Consider the following 21,126-nt stretch of genomic DNA (forward strand, 5'->3'; position numbering starts at 1 on the left):
GAGGCAGAGGTTGCAGTGAGCTGAGACGGCACCACTGCACTCCACCCCTGGGCAACAGAGCAAGACTCTGTCTCAACAACAACAATAAAAATATTCTTTCCTTCTTTAGGACAGATTTACAGTAGTTTTACTGTATCACTTCTAAGGTTCTTAAACTGTTAATAAAATTGTTCTCCAAAGAATGTCTCCTTCACCTGAGTTTAGTAAGGCTGGGTTTTGTCGGAAGTCGTTTGCTTTGATGTCCTGGTGTGCAGCTTGGATCCCTGCCCCGTGTGTCCCTGGGTGTGACCCGTGTCTGGATCGTTCAGCTCTCTGAGCCCTAATGCAAGCTGAGAGGGCTGGGTTGCTCTGCCAGATTCCCGGAGCCAGACAGGCACTGGGGGTTGTGAGCAAGAGCGGGGCGAGGCCGGGAAGGGGCTTGGGAACGAGGAGCTGAGGAGGCCGGGCAGGCCTTCGAGGAGGAGGCATCTCTAGGAAGGCTGAAAACTTCCACCTTACGGCCAACATTTGGGGTTTTATTTGTCTGAATAAATGATTCACTCACGTGGCTACATAGGAATTTCTTGTGAATTTTTCTAAGTTTCTTTGTATAAATACAAGCAAATATGTAAATATATTCTCCCCCTCCAGCCCCAATACACATCTTTATACACAGAAAGTGTGTATCATTTCTGTTCTATGCCAGCATCATCTTGCTTTTACGGTTACTGTATGTCTTGGAGTCATTTCCTTATCCGAACATAAAGAGCTTCCCTATTTTTTAAATAATAACCTTTTTTTCTTTTTTTTTTTTTTTTTTTTTTTTTTTTTTTTTTTTTGAGATGGAGTCTCACTCTGTCGCCCAGGCTGGAGTGCAGTGGTGCGATCTCGGCTCACTGCAATCTCTGCCTCCTCGGTTCAAGCGATTCTCTTGCCTTAGCCTCCTGAGTAGCTGGGACTACAGGCATGCGTCACCACGCCCAGCTAATTTTTATATTTTTGTTCAGACGAGGTTTTACCATGTTGGCCAGGCTGGTCTCGAATTCCTGACCTCAAGTGATCTGCCCGTTTTGGCCTCCCAAAGAATAATAAACTTTTTTTTTTTTTTTTTTTTTTTTTGAGATGGTGTCTCGCTCTGTCACCCAGGCTGGAGTGCACTGGCGGGATCTCGGCTCACTGCAAGCTCCACCTCCTGGGTTCACGCCATTCTCCTGCCTCAGCTTCCCCAGCAGCTGGGACTACAGGCACATGCCGCCATACCCGGCTAATTTTTGTATTTTTAGTAGAGACGGCATTTCACCGTGTTAGCCAGGATGGTCTCGATCTCCTGACCTCGTGATCTGTCCGCCTCAGCCTCCCAAAGTGCTGGGATTACAGGGGTGAGCCACCGCTCCTGGCAACACCTTACATTAGGATGCTACATTTGTTATAATCAATGAACCAATATTGATACATTATTATTATTGAAAGTCCATACTTCAGATTCCCTTTGTTTCCCTGATGTCCTTGTTTTGTCCCAGGATCCCATCCAGGTTCCAACCTTGTATCGAGTCCTGTCTCCCTGGGCACCTCTGGGCTGGGGAAGTTCTTCATTCTTTTCATAGCTGTATAATATTCCATTTTATAAATGACTCATTGCTGATTAACCAGTCCTCTTCTGGAACACATTTGGGTTGTTTCTGATCCTGCTGCTACAAATAACACTACTCTAAAGACCTTGTACCTAAGTCATTTCTCATATCTGCACAAACATCTTTAGCATAAGCAAACGTTCAGCAAAAGCCAGATGGCAAACATCTTAGTATTTGCAGAGCATCCAGTTTCTGTTATTCAACTCTGATGTTGCATAAAAGCAGCCAGAGACTATATGTAAATGAGCAGGTGTGGCTGTGTTCCAATACAATTTTATGTGTGAACCCTGAGATCTGAATTTCATAGAATTTTTACATATCACAAAATATTCTTTTTCACAAATTTTTTAAAATAAATTTGTTTCAAAATTTAAAATGTATAACCTGGCCAGGTGCAGTGGCTCACTCCTGTAATCCCAGCACTTTGGGAGGCTGAGGCAGGTGGACTACCTGAGGTCAGAAGTTCGGGACCAGCATGACCAACATGGTGAAACCCCATCTCTACTAAAAATATAAAAATTAACTAAGCATGGTGGCGCGTGCCTGTAATCCCAGGTACTCGGGAGGCTGAGGCAGGAGAATCGTTTCAACCCAGGAGGCAGAGCTTGCAGTGAGCAGAGATCACACCACTGCACTCCAGCCTGGGTGATACAGTAAGACTCCGTCTCAAAAAAATAAATAAATAAAAGCATTTGTACCCAGAATAGCCAAAACATTCATGAAAAGAACAAAGTTGGAAGACTCACAATTCAGAGCTGGAAAACTTACTGGACGGCGCAGGGACCCGGACCACGCAGAGCTAACTGATGGGGCAGAACTGAAAGCCGAGACAATTCGGGAGAAAAAAGTGCTCATTTCAACAAGCGCTGCTGGGAAAGGCATGTGTCCACGTGCAAAGAACGAAGCTGGATCCTTCCCTCACACCACGTGCAAAAGTGAACTCAAACTGGCTCAGAGGAGGCCGACAGGTAAGAGTGGAAGCTGCGGACCAGCATTAGAAGCTAAACCTTTGCGACTGTGGTGGCCGTGGTGTCTTCAACAGGACCGCAGAAGCACAAGCAACAAGCGAAAAAATGACAGACTGGACTTCATCAAAACGTACAACTTTTGTGCGTCAAAGGACATCATCAAGTGAAAAGCTCACAGAATGGAAGGAAAACTGCAAATCGCGTGTCTGGTAAGGGATTTGTATCCAGCATATGTAAGGAACTCTTACAATTCAATAATAAAAAGAAAATAACCCAATTAAAAAATGGTCAAAAGATCTGAATAGACATTCCTCCACATAACAGATACAGATGCTAATCAGCACAGGAAAAGAGGCTCAACACCATTAGCCGTCAGGGAAGGGTAACGCAAATCGCAGTGAGGCGCCACCACACACCCGTTAGGACGGCTGGATGAAGAAGACGGCACAGGTGTTGGCAAGAGTAGGGGGTGTTGGAGAAATTGGAACGCTCATACACTGCAGGTGGGATGTAAAATGGTACAGCACTTCGGAAAACAGTCCGGCTCTTCCTCAAAAGGCTGAACATGCAACCTGGCAATCCCACTGCTCGGCATCTACCTAAGATCCCATTTATGTGAAATGTCCAGAATAGGTACATCCATAAGCAGTAGTGGTTGCCTAGGGCTGGGGGGATTGGGGAGAAATAAGGAGTGACTGCTGATGGCTGTAAGGTTATTTTTGAAGTGCTAAAAATATTCTAAAACAGGCTGGTGATGGTTGCACAACTCTGTGAATACACTGAAAACCTTTTTTTTTTTTTTTTTTTTTTTTTGAGACAGAGTTTCTTGCTCATGATGCGCAGGCTGGAGTGCAATGGCACGATCTCAGCTCATTGCAACCTCCACCTCCCAGGTTCGAGCAATTCTCCTGCCTCAGCCTCCTGGGGACTACAGGCACACACCACCACATCCCACTAATTTTTGCATTTTTTGGTAGAGATGGGGGTTTCACTGTGTTGGCCAGGCTGGTCTCGAACTCCTGGTCTCAAGTGATCCACTCACCTCGGCCTCCCAAAGTGATGGGATTACAGGCGTGAGCCACCAAACGACCTAAATAAACTTTTTCTTTTTTCTTTTTTTGAGATGGAGTCTCACTCTGTTGCCCAGGCTGGAGTGCAGTGGTGCAGTTTTGGCTCCCAGGTTCCAGCAATCCTCGCGCCTCAGCCTCGGGACAGAGAAGCTGGGATTACAGGCGCGTGCCCTACGCCCAGCTAATTTTTTTTTTTTTTTTTTTTTGTACTTTTAATAGAGATGGGGTTGCACCATGTTAACCAAGCTGGTCTCGAACTCCTGACCTGAAGTAATCCGCCCACCTCGGCTTCCCAAAGTGCTGGGATTACAGGCATGCACCACCGTGCCCGGACCTAAATAAACTTTTTTTTTTTTTTTTTTTTTTGAGGCGGAGTCTTCACTCTGTCCCCCAGGCTGGAGCGCAGTGGTGTGATCTCGGCTCACTGCAAGCTCCGCCTCCCGGGTTCCCGCCATTCTCCTGCCTCAGTCTCCTGAGTAGCTGGGACCACAGGCGCCGCCACCACACCCGTATAATTTTTTGTATTTTTAGTAGAGACGGGGTTTCACCGTGTTAGCCAGGATGGTCTCGATCTCCTGACCTTGTGATCAGCCCGCCTCGGCCTCCCAAAGTGCAGGGATAAACTTTTTAAAGAGACTTTTGTGGCTGGGCATGGTGGCTCACGCCTGTAATCCCAGCACTTTGGGAGGCCGAGGCAGGTGGATCACCTGAGGTCAGGAGTTCAAGACCAGCCTGGCCAATATGGTGAAACCCTGTCTCTACTAAAAATACAAAAAATTAGCCGGGCATGATGGTGGGCGCCTGTAGTCCCAGCTACTCGGGAGGCTGAGGCAGGAGAATGGCGTGAACCCGGGAGGCGGAGGCAGGAGAATCACTTGAACCCGGGAGTTGGAGGTTGCAGTGAGCCGAGATCGCCACTGCACGCCAGCCTGGGTGAGAGTGAAACCCTGTCTCAAAAAAAAAAAAAAAAAAGAGAGAGAGAGACATTTGTATTAGATCTTTGAACTGTTGGCGTCTTGGAAACGTTCCTCAACCCAGACAGACGACAGAACCCTCTCCAGGGCAACGCGCGCCCCGCTGGGACCCGGAACGGAAGGAGCGGAAGGCGCTGCGGGCGGAGTGTGGGGCGGGCAGGGGACGCCCCGCCCCGGCCTCTTCAGCCTCAGTTTCCTCAGCGGCAGGGAGCTGCCGGAGAACCAGGCGCCTCCCGGTTGCTTGCGCCCCCCGCGCTGTCTCGCCCCTGCTCCGTTTTGACTGGAGACTAAACGCTGCGTTCGGCTCCTTTCCGGTGAGCAGCAGCAGCCAACTCTCCGCCCCAACCCCGGGAATCACGCCAGGCAGCGGGCGGTTCCCCCAGGGCAGGGAGGGCTGGGGCCCCGGCCGCTCCAGAGGGTCCCAGAGCAGGGGTGGCGCCTGGACGACCCTCCCAGCGCCGGTGCCGCACGAGGCCCAGGCTGCCTCCGCCTTTCTTCAACTCCTTTCAGAATCCAGAGCGCAGGGAATTGGGCTTCCGCCGAGCGCAATACGGCCGCTCATCCCCCGGCTGAAAGCAGCCAGCACCCTGGTGCACCTCGTGGGCCAGGTCCGCCCCCAGGAAGGTGTTCCCGCAAGAAGGTGCGCAGGGGCGGGGTCCTGGAGGGCAGCCGTTCTACCCACTCCATAAGCATGAGGGTCAGGGATTGCACACCTGCTGCGCCGGGCTGGGTTCCAGCCCCGGACTGAGCCCGAGCCACGGGTGCTGGAAGGCGGCTTTTCACCATGTGAAAAGTTGCTTTAATTACAGGGTCATTAGCTATTCAGCGGGGGCAGCTGAGGGAAACATGAAAGTCAAATGTTGAAAAAGAATTTGAGAAAGCACTGCCGACGATTTTTCGTTGGTTCAGATCTCAAATTCTGCAGAGCTGAGCCACCTCTGTCTTCCCCTTGGACAGATTCTGCCGTGGGTTGCTAGACTACCATGGAAACAAGGCCAGCTGATGCCCCTACTAACCTGGAAATAACCCAGGTTTCCTTCTGAGTACAGCAGGTCCTGCCAGCTCTTGAAAACTTGTGCAGCTGGGTGCGGTGGCTCACACCAGTAATCCCAGCACTTTGGGAGGCCAAGGCAGGTGAATCACCTGAGGTCAGGAGTTTGAGACCAACCTGGCCAACATAGGGAAACCCCGCCTCTACTAAAAATACAAAAATTAGCTGGGCATAGTGGTGGGCGGCTGTAATCCCAGCTACTTGGGAGGCTGAGGCAGGAGAATCACTTGAACCCGTGGGCGGAGGTTGTGGTGAGCCAAGACTGCCCCCCTGCACTCCAGCCTTGGCAAAGAGTGAGACTCCATCTCAAAAAAAAAAAAAAAAAAAAAAAAAAAAAAAAAATTGTGCAGAAGCAGAAACAAGCTTGCAGTAGCCAGTGTCCGTTTTGGCCACCACCACCCAGGACCCACCGGCTTCGGGAGGGTGGCAGCTCTGCTTTCTTCGGAGTTTGGCCCCAGCTCCCAGGAAAGCAGAGAGCCTGGCACCCCACAGGGGCTCAGCATGCATGCAGATGAAGTGCCCTCTGGATGCCAGCCCTGCACCACCCGACCTCCATTCAGCTGACAGATGGGTCCCGAGCATGTCCTTTCCCCAAGCAGTATCCTGGGAAGAAAGGGACGCAAAAGAGGGCTCAGCCTCAGGCCTGCATGTGCTTCAGAGAGCTCTCAGAATGTGCTTTGGGGAGAGTAGGGTGGGGAGGCTGAAAGTAGAGAGTCAAGTCCACAGCAAAGGGGCCTGCTCGAGAGTGCACAGAGCCGCGGGAGGCCCCAGAGGGACTGAGGAGGCTGCGTCCTGGGCTCCACGGTTGGGAAGAGGGAGAGCAAGAGAGAGGGACAAAGTGACTCCCAGGGTGACGGATGAGCAAGGGGAGAGGCTGGCGTGGTGCATGTGGCGATGGATGAGGGTTGGAGATGTCAGTGTGAACTCATGCAGCTGAACCTAGCTACAGGTGGTTGCATAGGAAAATATTTGTGTATGTGTATGTGCAGGGCTTCGTACACACACGTTTCTTTCACTGACCAATGGAGGCTCAAGCAGCAATGAACAAACCTAGTGCCCAGATCTTGATTTCATGAAAGTTGTCAGAATCACTTCTGTTTTAAAAAAACAAAATAAAGGCCGGGCGCGGTGACTCAAGCCTGTAATCCCAGCACTTTGGGAGGCCGAGGACGGGAAGATCACGAGGTCAGGAGATCGAGACCATCCTGGCTAACACGGTGAAACCCCGCCTCTACTAAAAAAATACAAAAAACTAGCCGGGTGAGGTGGCGGGCGCTTGTAGTCCCAGCTACTCAGGAGGCTGAGGCAGGAGAATGGCGTAAACCTGGGAGGCAGAGCTTGCAGTGAGCTGAGGTCCGGCCACTGCACTCCAGCCTGGGCGACAGAGCGAGACTCCATCTCAAAAAATAAAAAATAAAAAATAAAACAAAACACCCTGACAAACAGGCCTGAGGAAGGCCCTGAAGAGAAAGGCTCTCATGCATCAATGCCTGAAAACAAAAACGATCAGAAAAGACTGCAAAAACAGACTCTCATGGACTCATGAAAAAACGAAAAGAAAAAAAATGAAAAAATAAAAATGCAAAAAAACACAACGTTGTACAAAGGCCATTGAAACCTACACAAAAGCTACTGTGAAAACCTCTACCCAGCAACTGCCTGTCTAACCTTGGGCTGGCGTTGCCTTTGTTATTGATCTTTGTAGCCAAAGATACATTTTTGGTTTTTTTTTTTTTGAGATGGATTTTTGCTCTTGTCGCCCAGGCTGGAGTTGCAATGGTGCAATCTCGGCTCATCGAAACCTCCGCCTCCCAGGTTCAAGCGATTCTCCTGCCTCTGCCTTCCAAGTAGCTGGGATTACAGGCATGCACCACCACACCTGGTGAATTTTGTATTTTTTAGTAGAGACAGGTTTCTCCATGTTGGTCAGGCTGGTCTCAAACTCCCGACCTCCGGTGATCCGCCTGCCTCGACCTTCCAAAGTGCTGGGATTACAGGTGTGAGCCACCATGCCCAGCCAGCCAAATAGAATTATCTCAAAACAATTATGTCATCTTCCTCATTCATTCTGTAAAGGCTTCATCTTCCTTCACCCCCAGCCCCCACCCCCAGGAATGCACACAGTTCACTATGGCACACGTATTCCCACTGCAATTCCCCATTCCCAAATAAATACCATTTTCTTGCCATGCACAGTGGCTCACGCCTGTAATCCCAGCACTTTGGGAGGCCAAGGTGGGTGGATCACCTGAGGTCGGGAGTTCAAGACCAGCCTGACCAACATGGAGAAACCCATCTTTACTAAAAATACGAAACTAGCCAGGCATGGTGGTGCATGCCTGTAATCCCAGCTACTCAGGAAGCTGAGGCAGGAGAATCTCTTGAACCCAGGAGGCAGAGGTTGCAGTGAGCTGAGATCACGGCACTGCACTCCAGCCTGGGCAACAAGAGTGAAACTCCATCTCAAAAAAAAAAAAAAATACACACACACACACACACACACACACACACACACACACATACATATATATATATATATAAAATTTTCTTTCTTTTTTTTTTTTTTTTTGAGACGGAGTCTTGCTATGTCACCCAGGCTGGAGTGCAGTGGCTGGATCTCAGCTCACTGCAAGCTCCTCCTCTCGGGTTCACGCCATTCTCCTGCCTCAGCCTCCCGAGTAGCTGGGACTACAGGCACCCACCACTTCGCCCGGCTAGTTTTTTTTTTGTATATTTAGTAGAGATGGGGTTTCACCGTGTTAGCCAGGATGGTCTCGATCTCCTGACCTCATGATCCGCCCGTCTCGGCCTCCCAAAGTGCTGGGATTACAGGCTTGAGCCACCGCGCCCGGCCTATAATTTTCTTTTAAAGAGCCTCTCCCTGATACTTCAGTTGAGATAAATGGTGTCAGAAGTGGGACCTGAAAAGCAGTCACTGTTGGAAGGAAACCGTGGCTCTTAGAACCGGCGATTCCCACCTGAGCTGCTCACTCCTGCCTCTTGCCTTTTCTGCCCTGCTGAATCTTCTCTCAGTCCAGGCCTCACTCTTTTTAGGTAGAAGCTCTCCACTTTTTTCAGGATTTGGTTTGGTTATAAGGTTGCCTTAATAAAAGCCCTTCCATTCCTCCTAGGATCAAAACAGAAAAACAAGTGTCTTTCTTGACAGAACTCAGATTCTGTCTGGAGGTGTGTCTTTTCTGGTAAACTCACTGTTGATCACTGCTCCTAGCTGAATGTTTCATTGGATCTACATGCCTGGGTCAAAATTTTTTGCAAATCCTGATTATAGTTTGGTTACACACATGATTTGGCCATTTTCCCTTTTTTGTTTCTAAAAATCTTCCAAGAACAAAAATAAACATTCTAAATGGTGGACACAAGGTGGCTAATTAAAAACCACTGGGTTTCACGTCGAATTCATAATAGGAAAAAATATGTACTAGGAGATACAAAGAAAAAACTTTCTTAAAGCTGCTGGGCCAGTCACCACCATCTAAAAACACTGGTCAAACTCCTAACATTCTCTGACAGGATTTACAGAATTTTATTTGCTCTAAAGATATTAATAAGAAGCAGAATGGGATTCTTAAATATTAAGACATGCCAAGTTTTCTGGGACTCCAGCCACCTACATATTATAGCCCATTCTCATGCACGTTTTTTAACTGGTGGACAAATTACATCAAGAAAAATTAAGAGCTCACATTATCATTATTCAAACAGTCTCTTCAAAAAAGAAAAAGCCTTCAACTATAGAGCTAATGTGGAGAGCCTTCTAAGTTCTCTATTTTTTTTCTGCTTACTTCAAATCTGCTGACTTCTTTTTTTTTTTTTTTTTTTTTTGAGACGGAGTCTCGCTCTGTCACCCAGGCTGGAGTGCAGTGACGCGATCTCGGCTCACTGCAAGCTCTGCCTCCCGGGTTTACGCCATTCTCCTGCCTCAGCCTCCCGAGAAGCTGGGACTACAGGCGCCTGCCGCCACGCCCGGCTAATTTTTTGTATTTTTAGTAGAGACGGGGTTTCACCGTGTTAGCCAGGATGGTCTCGATCTCCTGACCTCGTGATCCGCCTGCCTTGGCCTCCCAAAGTGCTGGGATTACAAGCATGAGCCACCATGCCCGGCCATCTGCTGACTTTTCTAATGGGTTTGAGATAAAACTCACAGCTTTAGCATTCCAGTCAATATTTTTTGTAATTATTATAAGAAAGAGGAGTGGATGTGGTAGCTCACACTTGTAAACCCAGCACTTTGGGAGGCTGAGGCAGGAGGATTGCTTGAACCTGGGGGTTTGAGACCAGCCTGGGCAACACAGTGAGACTCCATCTCTACAAAAAATAAACAAAAAATTAGCCAGGTGTGGTGGTGCAGAGCTACTTGGGAGGCTGAGGTGGGAGGATCACTTGAGCCCAAGAGGTGGAGGTTGCAGTGAGCTGAGATTGCAGCACTGCACTCTAGCCTGAGCAACAACAGATTGAGACCCTGTCTCGAAAAAAATGAATAAAAATAAATAAAGGTTACATCCATGTAACCTTTTTGAAAAAACCTTTTTTTTTTTTTTTTCTTTGAGACAAGGTCTGGCTCTATTGCCCAGGCTGGAGTGCGGTGGAGTTTAGGACATTCACAAGGTGGCGTCTGCACAACTTTTGTTGTTTTTTTTTTTTTTGAGACGGAGTCTCGCTCTGTCGCCCAGGCTGGAGTGCAGTGGCGCGATCTCAGCTCACTGCAAGCTCCGCCTCCTGGGTTTATGCCATTCTCCTGCCTCAGCCTCCCGAATAGCTGGGACTACAGGCGCCGCCACCATGCCCGGCTAATTTTTGTATTTTTTTGGTAGAGACCGGGTTTTGCCATGTTGCTCAGGCTGGTCTCAAACTCCTGACCTCAGGTGATCCGCCCCCCTCGGCCTCCCAAAGTGCTGGGATTACAGGCATGAGCCACCACACTTGGCCAAAAAATAATTTTTTAATATTTATACTTTTATTATTTTAAAAAATATGGAAGGCTTCACGAATTTGCATGTCATCCTTGCGCAAGGGCCCTGCTCACTCCTCTGTGTCACTCCAATTTTAGTGTCTGTGCTGCCGCAGCCAGTGCTGTGTAACTATCTCTGTCTTGCTTTCAAAGTCTTTTGATTATCACTTCAGTGAAACAAACGACTATTATTTCACAGTGACCTATGATCACGTTTCGTTCAATTGTTTTAAACCTTTTGACATCTTTAGCAGCTTCTCCAAGAACAAAATTCTAAATTAAGTTTTTCTGACCTAGGCTTAACTTTGGGATTTTCTAGTTGGGCCCTAGGAGAGCCTTAAAAACTTATCTCTCATTTTGTAGAGGCATTAAATGACTAGGCTTATTTAGAAAATTATGTGAGAGACACTATCAAATAATAAATTACATTAGACGTTCTTTCAGTTACATTTATGTTATCAATACAAATGTTTTATGTTATTAATACAAATGTTTCATGGCTGGGCTCAAATGTAATTCAAATGTAATTCCAGCATTTGGGGAGGCTGAAGCGGGCGGATCACTTGAGGTCAGGAGTTCAAGACCAGCCTGGCCAACATGGTGAAACCCCATCTCTACCAAAAATACAAAAATTAGCCAGGCGTGGTGGCATGCACCTGTAATCCCGGCTATTCAGGAAACTGAGGCAGGAGAATCACTTTAACCCAGGAGGCGGAGGTTGTAGTGAACCAAGATCGCGCCACTGCACTCCAGCCTGGGCGACAGAGTGAGACTCTGTCTCAAAAATAAATAAATAAATAATGTTTCAAAATTGTATAAAACTTAAAATCTAACATCATTAGTCATAATTTTAGCTGTCATAGTAAATCTTCTTTAAAGTTATATTTATGTAAATATATTAATGTGAATATCCTACAGATTATGTACAGCTTATCAGTCTGACGGTCCACGTGAACCGTAGAGATTCGTCATTCCACACTCTTCATTTACAGCGATCTGCAGTGTTGAGAGGCTCCAGCCATCACACTCACTCATAGGCAAGTCCCTTAAAACCTGATTTCCTGCCGGGTGTGGCAGCTCACACCTGTCATCCCAGCATTTTGGGAGGCCAAGGTGGGTGGATTACTTGAGGTCAGGAGTTCAAGACCAGCCTGGCCAACATGGTGAAACCCCGTCTCTACTAAAAATACAAAAATTAGCCAGGTGTGGTGGTGGGCACCTATAATCCCAGCTACTCGGGAGGCTGAGGCAGAAGAATCGCTTGAACCTGGAAGAGGGAGAGTGTAGTCAGCCGAGATCGCACCGCTGCCCTCCAGCCTGGGCAACAAAGCAAGACTCCATCTGAAAAAACAACAACAACAACAACAACAACAACAAACAAAAAACCTGATTTCCTGCAGCAAAAATGAAATGACTCAAGAAATTACCACTGGCAGAGAACAAAGAGGGTGGAGAAGTAGATGTTTCACACAAGTCACACAAGGCCAGGCTCAACGTAGAAACATGAAAAAACACAGTATCTGAGGCCAAACTAACCAGGAGCAAGTCCTAGCGACAGCATTCACTAGATACAAAACTGTGGGCACGGCGCGTTTGTTATTGTTCTATGATAAAAAACCTCAGTGAGGTCAGGCACAGCGGCTCGCGACTATAATTCCACCGCTTAGGACGGCCAAGGTGGGAGGATGGCTCAAAGCTAAGAATTCGAGACCAGCCTGGGAAACATAGCAAGACCCCAACTCTAAAAATAAAATTTAATTTAAAAGTAAAACAAAACAAAACAAAACTTGGCCAGGCATGATGGCTCACACCTGTTATCCTAGCACTTTCTGAGGCCGAGGTAGGTGAATAGCTTGAGCCCAGGAGTTTGAGACCAGCCTGGACAATGTGGCAAAAGCCCATCGCCATAAAATTAAAAAAAAAAAAAAAAAAAAAGAGCAGGATGTGGTGGTGTGCGCCTGTAGTCCCAGCTCCCTGGGATCCCGAGATCGCGCCACTGCACTCCAGCCTGGGCAACAGAGTGAGACTCTGTCTCTAAAAAAAAAAAAACAAAAAAGACAGGTTTTTCTTTTTTTGAGGCGAGGTTTCGCTCTTGTTGCACAGGCTGGAGTGCAGTGATATGATCTCGGCTCACTGCAAGCTCCACCTCCCGGGTTCAAGCGATTCTCCTGCCTCAGCTTCCTGAGTAGCTGGGACTACAGGTGACCGCCACCACGCCCGGCTAATTTTGTATTTTTAGTAGAGACAGGGTTTCGCCATGTTGGTCAGTCCTCAAATTCCTGACCTCAAGTGATTCACCCTCCTCGGCCTCCCAAAGGGCTGGGATTACTTACAGGTGTGAGCCGCCGTGCCTGACCTTTTTTTTTTTTTTTTTTTAAACACTGGGTCTCATTCTGTCACCCAGGCTGGAGTGCAGTGGCACAATCACAGCTCACTACAGCCTTGACCTCCCAGGCTCAAGTGACCCTCCCACCTCAGCCTCCTGAGTAGCTGGGACCACAGGTGTGCACCACCATGCCTGGCTAATTTTTGTACTTTTTGTAGAGATGGGATCTCACCCTGTGGCCCAGTCTGGCTAAAAGCAGATTTTAAAGAGCAGTAGATGTTTTTAAAACTTAATTATGTCAGGTCTTTTGAACCAAAGTCCTCCCTTCTCCAGGTTTCTCTAGGTCATCCAGCACTTTGGTTGTTTGGTTAAACTGTCTTCATCCAGCCTCCTCAGCAGTTGAGCCCAGGCTCCTTGGCCCCACAGGCAGCTGCCCGCACTCACTGCTCCACCCTCCCGCAAGGCCTCCCCAGCCCTCCCTTTTAAACTACCTGTAGTTTTTTTTTTTTTTTCTTTTTTTTTTTTTTGAGACGGAGTCTCGCTCTATGGCCCAGGCTGGAGTGCAGTGGCCAGATCTCAGCTCACTGCAAGCTCCGCCTCCCGGGTTCACGCCATTCTCCTGCCTCAGCATCCTGAGTAGCTGGGACTACAGGCGCCTGCCACCTCGCCTGGCTAGTTTTTTTTTTTGTATTTTTAGTAGAGACGGGGTTTCACCGTGTTAGCCAGGATGGTCTCGATCTCCTGACCTCGTGATCCACCCGTCTCGGCCTCCCAAAGTGCTGGGATTACAGGCTTGAGCCACCGTGCCCGGCCTAAACTACCTGTAGTTTAAACAGTTTGGTAAAGTGAACTTTTGTAAACAAAGATGAAAACGTTTGCTTTTTCCTCCTACTGTTTTCTCCAAAATTCAAACTATTTGTGAGTCCTCTTAGGACAATATGATCATTTGCATTGGTCCAATTAAACTCCATTCTCTCTCTCTCTCTCTCTCTCTTTTTTTTTTTTTTTTAAGATGGATTCTCACTCTGTTGCCCAGACTGGAGTGCAGTGGCGCGATCTCAGCTCACTGCAACCTCTGCCTCCCGGGTTCAAGTGATTCTCCTGCCTCAGCCTCCTGAGTAGCTAGGATTACAGGCACCTGCCATGGCAGTCGGCTAATTTTTTTAGTTTTTAGTAGAGACAGGGTTTCACTATCTTGGCCAGGCTGGTCTTGAACCCCTGACCTCAGGTGATCCGCCCACCTTGTCCTCCCAAAGTCCTGGGATTACAGGCATGAGCCACTACGCCTGGCCCCACATGGTCAAGGCATTGACTAAAATGTGATATTTGAAAATGTACACAGGGCTGGGAGCCCTGTAACGTCCTCTGAGCTGGCCACACCGTGGTCAAGCCATCCTGACGTTTCCCCCACCCTTGTGATAATGTACATTATGATATTCCCAGTTCTTGTGAATGTACTTTGTAACATTCCTCCCTGCCCTGGTGACAATACACCCTCGCCGCCCTTATGAATGTACCATGTAACATCCATCCCCTGCCCGCAAAAAATTGCTCCTAACTCCACCGCCTATCCCAGACCTATAAGAACCAATGATAAGCCCACCACCTTCGCGGACTCCTTTCTCAGACTCAGCCCCTTGCACCCAAGTCAATAAACAGCCTTTTTCCTCACACTAAGCGTTCAGGTGGCCTCTTATACAGACAATGCACGTAACACCTACATTCTTCTAGATTCATCTAATCTATCTTTCTTCCACAGAATTACTAAAAATGGAAACGTCTCTGTTCCTGAAGTCCTATCAGCTAAAACTAGATGAATTCTCCAAAAGCAGACTTGCATCTGATGTGTGGGCCACACAAAAAGTTCACAGTACCCCCCAATGCCATAATCAGAGACATTCAAACTGCAAACCAGGTTGCGAATTGGACGTTTCGTGCTGTAGACGGCTTTCCCCGGATGCCAGCACAGGACTCCTGTCACGACAAGGCTCTTACCCATCTCAGTGCCCACCTCTTAAATGGGGCAGGACACTGGTGTCGCTGAACCTTCACGATCCACGGCTTCTGCTGGCAACTCCACAGAAGCTGACCCAGGAGATCCCTTAGTCCCCGCTGGTTAAGTGAGGAAATGCCTGTGCTGTTGCTGACACCACGTGCTGCACCTGGAGAAACTCCTCTGGGAAAGCTGAGACCCACATGCACAAAATAAGAAAACAGGTCACAGGGTCTCAGCCGGTCTCACTCACCCTGTGGCCATCTGATTTATTCCCCTGGTTGCCTTTACACCTGGGTTCATGACTCAAAGCCATTATGCAAACTGGGATTGCCACATTACTATTAATTTTACCTTGTGTTTCCCCTTTTTAAGCTTTGCGTTCATTCCTTGTTAAATTTTGAAGTACAGCTCCTAGCAGAATCATGCTGGCCCAGCATGTCAAGATGACAGCAAGAGACTCCAAAGCAGAAAAAATTGAACTCAGTAACGGGCCCCGGGGGACTTAGCCCAGGAACCACGCCCTCCAAACCTCCCTTATTGCTCAACTGTGGCTAAAAGGGTTTTGACATTGACTCCTAGTCACCACCCACAGTAACCTCACCCAGTGTGTGGCAAGACCAGCAACCAGGACATCCCCGGGAAATCAAAACCCAAGTACAAGGCTGCACGCAGTGGCTCACACCTGTAATCCCAGCACTTTGGGAGGCTGAGGCGGGCAGATCACCTGAGGTCAGGAGTTTGAGACCAGCCTGGCCAACATGGTGAAACCCCATCTCTACTGAAAATACAAAACTTAGCCGGGCATGGTGGCGGGTGCCTGTAATCCTTGCTACTCAGAAGGCTGAGGCAGGAGAATCACTTGAACCCGGGAGGCAGATCGGAGGTTGCAGTGAGCCAAGATTGCACCACTGCACTCCAGCCTGGGTGACAGAGTGAGACTCCGTCTCAAAAAAACAACAAAAAACTAAAAAGCTAAGTACAGAAAGACTGATCAGTGATGCCTGAGAAAGTTTTTTGTTTTTTGTTTTTTGTTTTTTGTTTTTTTTTTTTTTTGAGATGGAGTCTAGCTCTGTCGCCCGGGCAGGAGTGCAGTGGCCGGATCTCAGCTCACTGCAAGCTCCGCCTCTCGGGTTCACGCCATTCTCCCGCCTCAGCCTCCCGAGTAGCTGGGACTACAGGCGCCTGCCATCTCGCCCGGCTAGTTTTTTTTTGTATTTTTTTAGTAGAGACAGGGTTTCACCGGGTTAGCCAGGATGGTCTCAATCTCCTGACCTCGTGATCCGCCCGTCTTGGCCTCCCAAAGTGCTGGGATTACAGGCTTGAGCCACCGCGCCCGGCCTGTTTTTTGTTTTTTAAACAGAGTCTCACTTTGTTGCCCAGGCTGGAATGCAATGGCACAATCTTGGCTCACTGCAACCTCTGCTCCGCCTCCCGGGTTCAAGCAACTCTCCTGCCTCAGACTCCCAAGTAGCTGGGACTGCAGACGCATACCACCATGCCCAGCTAATTTTTGTATTTTCAGTACAGACAGGGTTTCACCATTTTGGTCAGGCTGGTCTCAAACTCCTGACCTCAGGTGATCTGCTCGCCTCAGCCTCCCAAAGTGCTGTTATTACAGGCATGGGCCATCTCGCCTGGCCTCTTTTTTTTTTTTTTTTTTGAGACAGAGTCTTGCTCTGTCACTCAGGCTGGAGTGCAGTGGCGCAATCTCAGCTCACTGCAGCCTCTGCCTCCCAGATTCAAGCGGTTCTCCTGCCTCAGCCTCCAGAATACCTGGGACCAAAGGCGCACACCGCCATGCCTGGCCAATTTTTGTAGTTTTAGTAGAGATGGGGTTTCACCATGTTGGCCAGGCTGGTCTCAAACTCCTGACCTCGAGATCCACCTGCCTTGGCCTCCCAAAGTGCTGAGATTATAGGCATGAGCCACCACATCTGGCTGCCTGAGAAAGATCTCGATCAAAGGGGGAAATATGGCCGAGCACAGTGTCTGACACCTGTAATCTCAGTGCATTGGAAGGCTGAGGCGAGAGGATCTTTTGAGGCCAGGAGTTCACGACCAGCCTTAGCAACATAGTGAGACCCCTGCCTCTGCAAAAAAATCCTTAAAAATTAGCTGGGTCTGGTGGTGCACACCTGTGGTCCTAGCTACTTGTGAGACGGATGTGGGAGGATTGCTTGACCCTGGGAGGTGGAGGCCGCAGTGAGCTTTGATTACGCCACTGCACTCCAGCCTGGACAACAGAGTCCCCTCTCTCAAAAAAAAAAAAAAAAAAAAAAAAAAAAAAAAAAAAATTGCCTGGGTGCAGTGACTCAAACCTGTAATCCCAACATTTTGGGAGGCCAAGGCAGGAGGATCCCTTGAGCCCAGGAGTTTAAAACCAGCCTGGGAAACATAGGGAGACTCCATCTTTATTTATTTTTAAAAAATTTAAGAGGCCGGGCATGGTGGCTCACGCCTGTAGTCCCAGCACTTTGGGAGGCCGAGGTGGGCAGATCAGGAGGTCAGGAGTTTGAGACCATCCTGGCCAACATGGTGAAACCCCGTTTCTACTAAAAATACAAAAATTAGCCGGGTGTGATGGCGCACGCCTGTAATCCCAGCTACTCAGGAGGCTGTGGCAGGAGAATCACTTGCACCCGGGAGGTTCAAGCGATTGAAGGTTGAAACGGAGGTTGCAGTGAGCAGAGATCACACCACTGCACTCCAACCTGGAAAATACAGCGAGACTCCATCTCAAAAAATATATATATTAAAACATATTTTAAAAAAGGGGAAATAGGAAAGTTTTCAGAAGCAAAATGGAGTTATTAGTGTAAAAAATAAATCACCTGACAAATAGAGCCAGGGAAGATTATGAAGGGAGGGTTCTCAGCCTTGTATGCCTGATAAAAACTACCACGAAAGAGATGCAAAAACCACAACTTTGCCCAGAAAATACTTCTGCGAGGAAATCTGCCCAGCAACTGCCTGTCCAACCCTGGACTGGCATCATCTTGTCATTCATCCTCGTAGCCAAGGACAATCATTTCAAAACAATTATGTCATCCTCATTTTCCTTTAAAACCCTTTTTCTTTCTTTACCTTCCTTAATATACACACAGTTTACTATGGCACACGTATTCCCTCCCAAATAAATATCCACATCCTCTAGAGAGCCTCTTTCTGTTTCATATTTAGGTTAGGAGGTCCTAATTCCATTCTCCAATACAAGGAACTCAGGGCCAGGCACGGTGGCTGTAATCCCAGGACTTTGGGAGGCCACGACAGGAGGATCACTTGAGCCCAAGAGTTTGAGACCAGCCTAGGCAACCTTGTCCCTACTAAAAATACAAAAATACCCAGGCGTGGTGGCATGCACCTGTGGTCCCAGCTACTCAGGAGGCTGAGGTAGGAGGATTGCTTGAATCCAGGGGGTGAAAGCTGCAGTGAGCTATAATCACGCCACTGCACTTTGGCCTGAGCAACAAAGTGAGACTGTGCATCAAAAACAAACAAACATAAGCAAACCAAACAAACAAACACAAAACAAGGACTGGGGCAGAAAAAACACAATCTTATAGTTGCATAAAGTAAGAACGCGCTCAACACAAACAAAATCCTCAGTCAAGGGTGGGGCGTGGTGGCTCATGCCTGTAATCCCACCACTTTGGGAGGCCGAGGCGGACGGATCACCTGAGGTCAGGAGTTCAAGACCAGCCTGGCCAACATGGTGAAACCGCATCTCTAGTAAAAATACAAAAAATTAGCTGGGCGTGGTGGTGGGCACCTATAATCCCAGCTACTCAGCAGGCTAAGGCAGGAGAATCACTTGAACCAGGGAAGCAGAGGTTGCAGTGAGCCGAGATCGTGCCAATGCACTCCAGCCTGGGCAACAAGAGTGATACTCTGTATCAAAATAATAATAATAATTATACACTTTATAAATAAATAAATGTCACATGAGATCCAGACGGGGCCCTTGCACAGAAAAAAGGACATTAGAGAAAAACTCAGGAAACCTGAATAATGTGTGGATTGTGCTTAATGACAATGTATCATTACGGTTCATTCACTGTGACCAATGGACCATGATAAGATAAAATGTTAATTACAGAGGAGAGTGGGTATAAGGTGTATGGGCACTTCAGCCATTATGGAAACAATGTGGCAATTCGTAAGAAATTAAAAATAGAACTGCCACAGGGCCCAGCAGTCCTTCCCCTGGGCCTGTACCCAAATGAATCAAGCTCACCACCCATCTAGGTGTCCACACTCACCCACGTCCACCACAGCACTACCCACAGCGGCCAAAGCGGGGAACCACCTGGGCATCCACCAGTGGCCGGACAGATAAGGAGAATGTGGTGTATATGATCACATGGAGAGAGATGACGGACTATTGTTCAGCCTTAAAAACAGATCCTGCATTTGCCACATGGATGGACTGGGGGTCACGATGCAGCAAGACAAGCCAGACACAGAAAGAAACATCACAGGATGTCACAAATATGCAGAATCTTAAAAATACATAAATAAATAAAGGCAGGGGTATTGGGTGTGGAGGCTTACACCTATAATCTCAGGATTTTGGGAGGTCAAGGTGGGAGGATCACTTGAGCTCAGGAGTTTGAGACCAGCTTGGGTAACATAGTAAAACCCCATCTCTACAAATTCTTTTAAAAATTAGCTCAGTGTGGTGGTGTGCACCTGTGGTCCCAGCTCTCTGGGAGGCTGAGGCGGGAGGATTGCTTGAGCCCAGGAGGTCAAGGCTGCAGTGAGCTGTGGTCGTACCACTGCACTCCAGCCTGGGCAAGACAGCAAGAAGCTGTCTCAAAAAAATAAATAAATAAAAAGGTGGGGATCAAATATATAAAGACAGAATAAAACAGTGGGCGACAGGGTGAGCCCCTTCAAACGGGCTTGTGTGCACCTGAGGGCTACAGAGAATAATTATGTTCCAGGTGTTTGCTAATGCGTGGATCATGGCTGCTCTGACTGTGGGAGGAAGACGGGTGCCTGTGAGATGATGCAAAACTCACCCATTCCGCTGTGGTCACCAATTTACTGCATATATGTACCCTACAACATCACGATGTACACCTTAAATGCACACAATAACATTTATTTTTTAAAAAGATACGTGGGGCCGGGCACGGTGGCTCACACCTGTAATCTCAACACTCTGGGAGGCCGAGGCGGGCAGATCACCTGAGGTCGGGAGTTCGAGACCATCCTGACCAACATGGAGAAACCCCGTCTCTACTAAAAATACAAAATTAGCTGGGCGTGGTGGCACATGCCTGTAATCCCAGCTACTCGGGAGGCTGAGGCAGAAGAATCGCTTGAACCTGGGAGGTGGAGGTTATGGTGAGCTGAGATTGTGCCATTGCACTCCAGCCTGGGCAGTAAGAACAAAACTCCATCTCAAAAATAAAAAGTAAAAAGATACGTGGGAACTTTCCTATATTTATAGTTTTTCTGTAAATTTAACTTCTAAAAATTTAGAACTTTATTTTTAAAAAAACAACAGACTGCTCACTTCAGCACCACCTATCCTAAAATTGGAACGACACAGAGATTAGCATGGCCTCTGCACAAGGATGACACAAAAATTCATGAAGTGTTCTGTATTTTTATATTATAAATAAAAATAAAAAATAAACAACACACACATACAAAACTGTGCCTCAAAACATGTCATCTAGGGGCTGGGTGCAGTGGCTCACGCCTGTAATCCCAGCAGTTTGTGGGGACGAGGTGGGTGGATCACCTGAGGTCAGGAGTTCAAGACCAGCCTGGACAACATAGTGAAACCCCATCTCTACTAAAAACACAAAAATTAGCCAGGCGTGATGGCGCATGCTACTCTGGAGGCTGAGGCAGGAGAATTGCTTGAACCGGGAGGCGGAGCTTGAAGTGAGCCGAGATCGCAGCACTGCGCTCCAGCCTGGGCGACAGCGAGACTCCATCTGAAAAAAACACAAAAATATGTCAACTAGGAACACCTGTGTTCTGTGTGCTGTTCTGCCTGAGTCTGCTGCAAGGACACCTGCCCCCAGCCTGCCGGGGCGTGGCTGAGCTGCCTAGGCCTCCACCCACCTGCCCAACCTGCTCGCACACCACAGCCCATGGGTCCACTGGGAAGAACCTCAGGTGCAGTGAGGCCTCAGAAGCCGACCT

At 48.1% G+C, this 21,126-nt stretch overlaps 2 non-coding genes across 2 annotated transcripts; one reads left to right on the top strand and one right to left on the bottom strand.

Moving 5' to 3' along the window:
* Window positions 1–10,659: 10,659 nt before the first annotated feature.
* Window positions 10,660–10,765, bottom strand: LOC119623985 (U6 spliceosomal RNA). The gene has a single exon (XR_005240085.1). It is a non-coding gene; the product is annotated as a U6 spliceosomal RNA (small nuclear RNA).
* Window positions 10,766–20,477: 9,712 nt separating this feature from the next.
* On the top strand, window positions 20,478–20,581 carry LOC119623952 (U6 spliceosomal RNA). Its single transcript, XR_005240053.1, has one exon. It is a non-coding gene; the product is annotated as a U6 spliceosomal RNA (small nuclear RNA).
* Window positions 20,582–21,126: the final 545 nt, after the last annotated feature.

The sequence above is a fragment of the Chlorocebus sabaeus genome, chromosome 11 (genome assembly GCF_047675955.1).
Source record: "Chlorocebus sabaeus isolate Y175 chromosome 11, mChlSab1.0.hap1, whole genome shotgun sequence".
In the NCBI taxonomy this organism is placed as follows: Eukaryota; Metazoa; Chordata; class Mammalia; order Primates; family Cercopithecidae; genus Chlorocebus; species Chlorocebus sabaeus.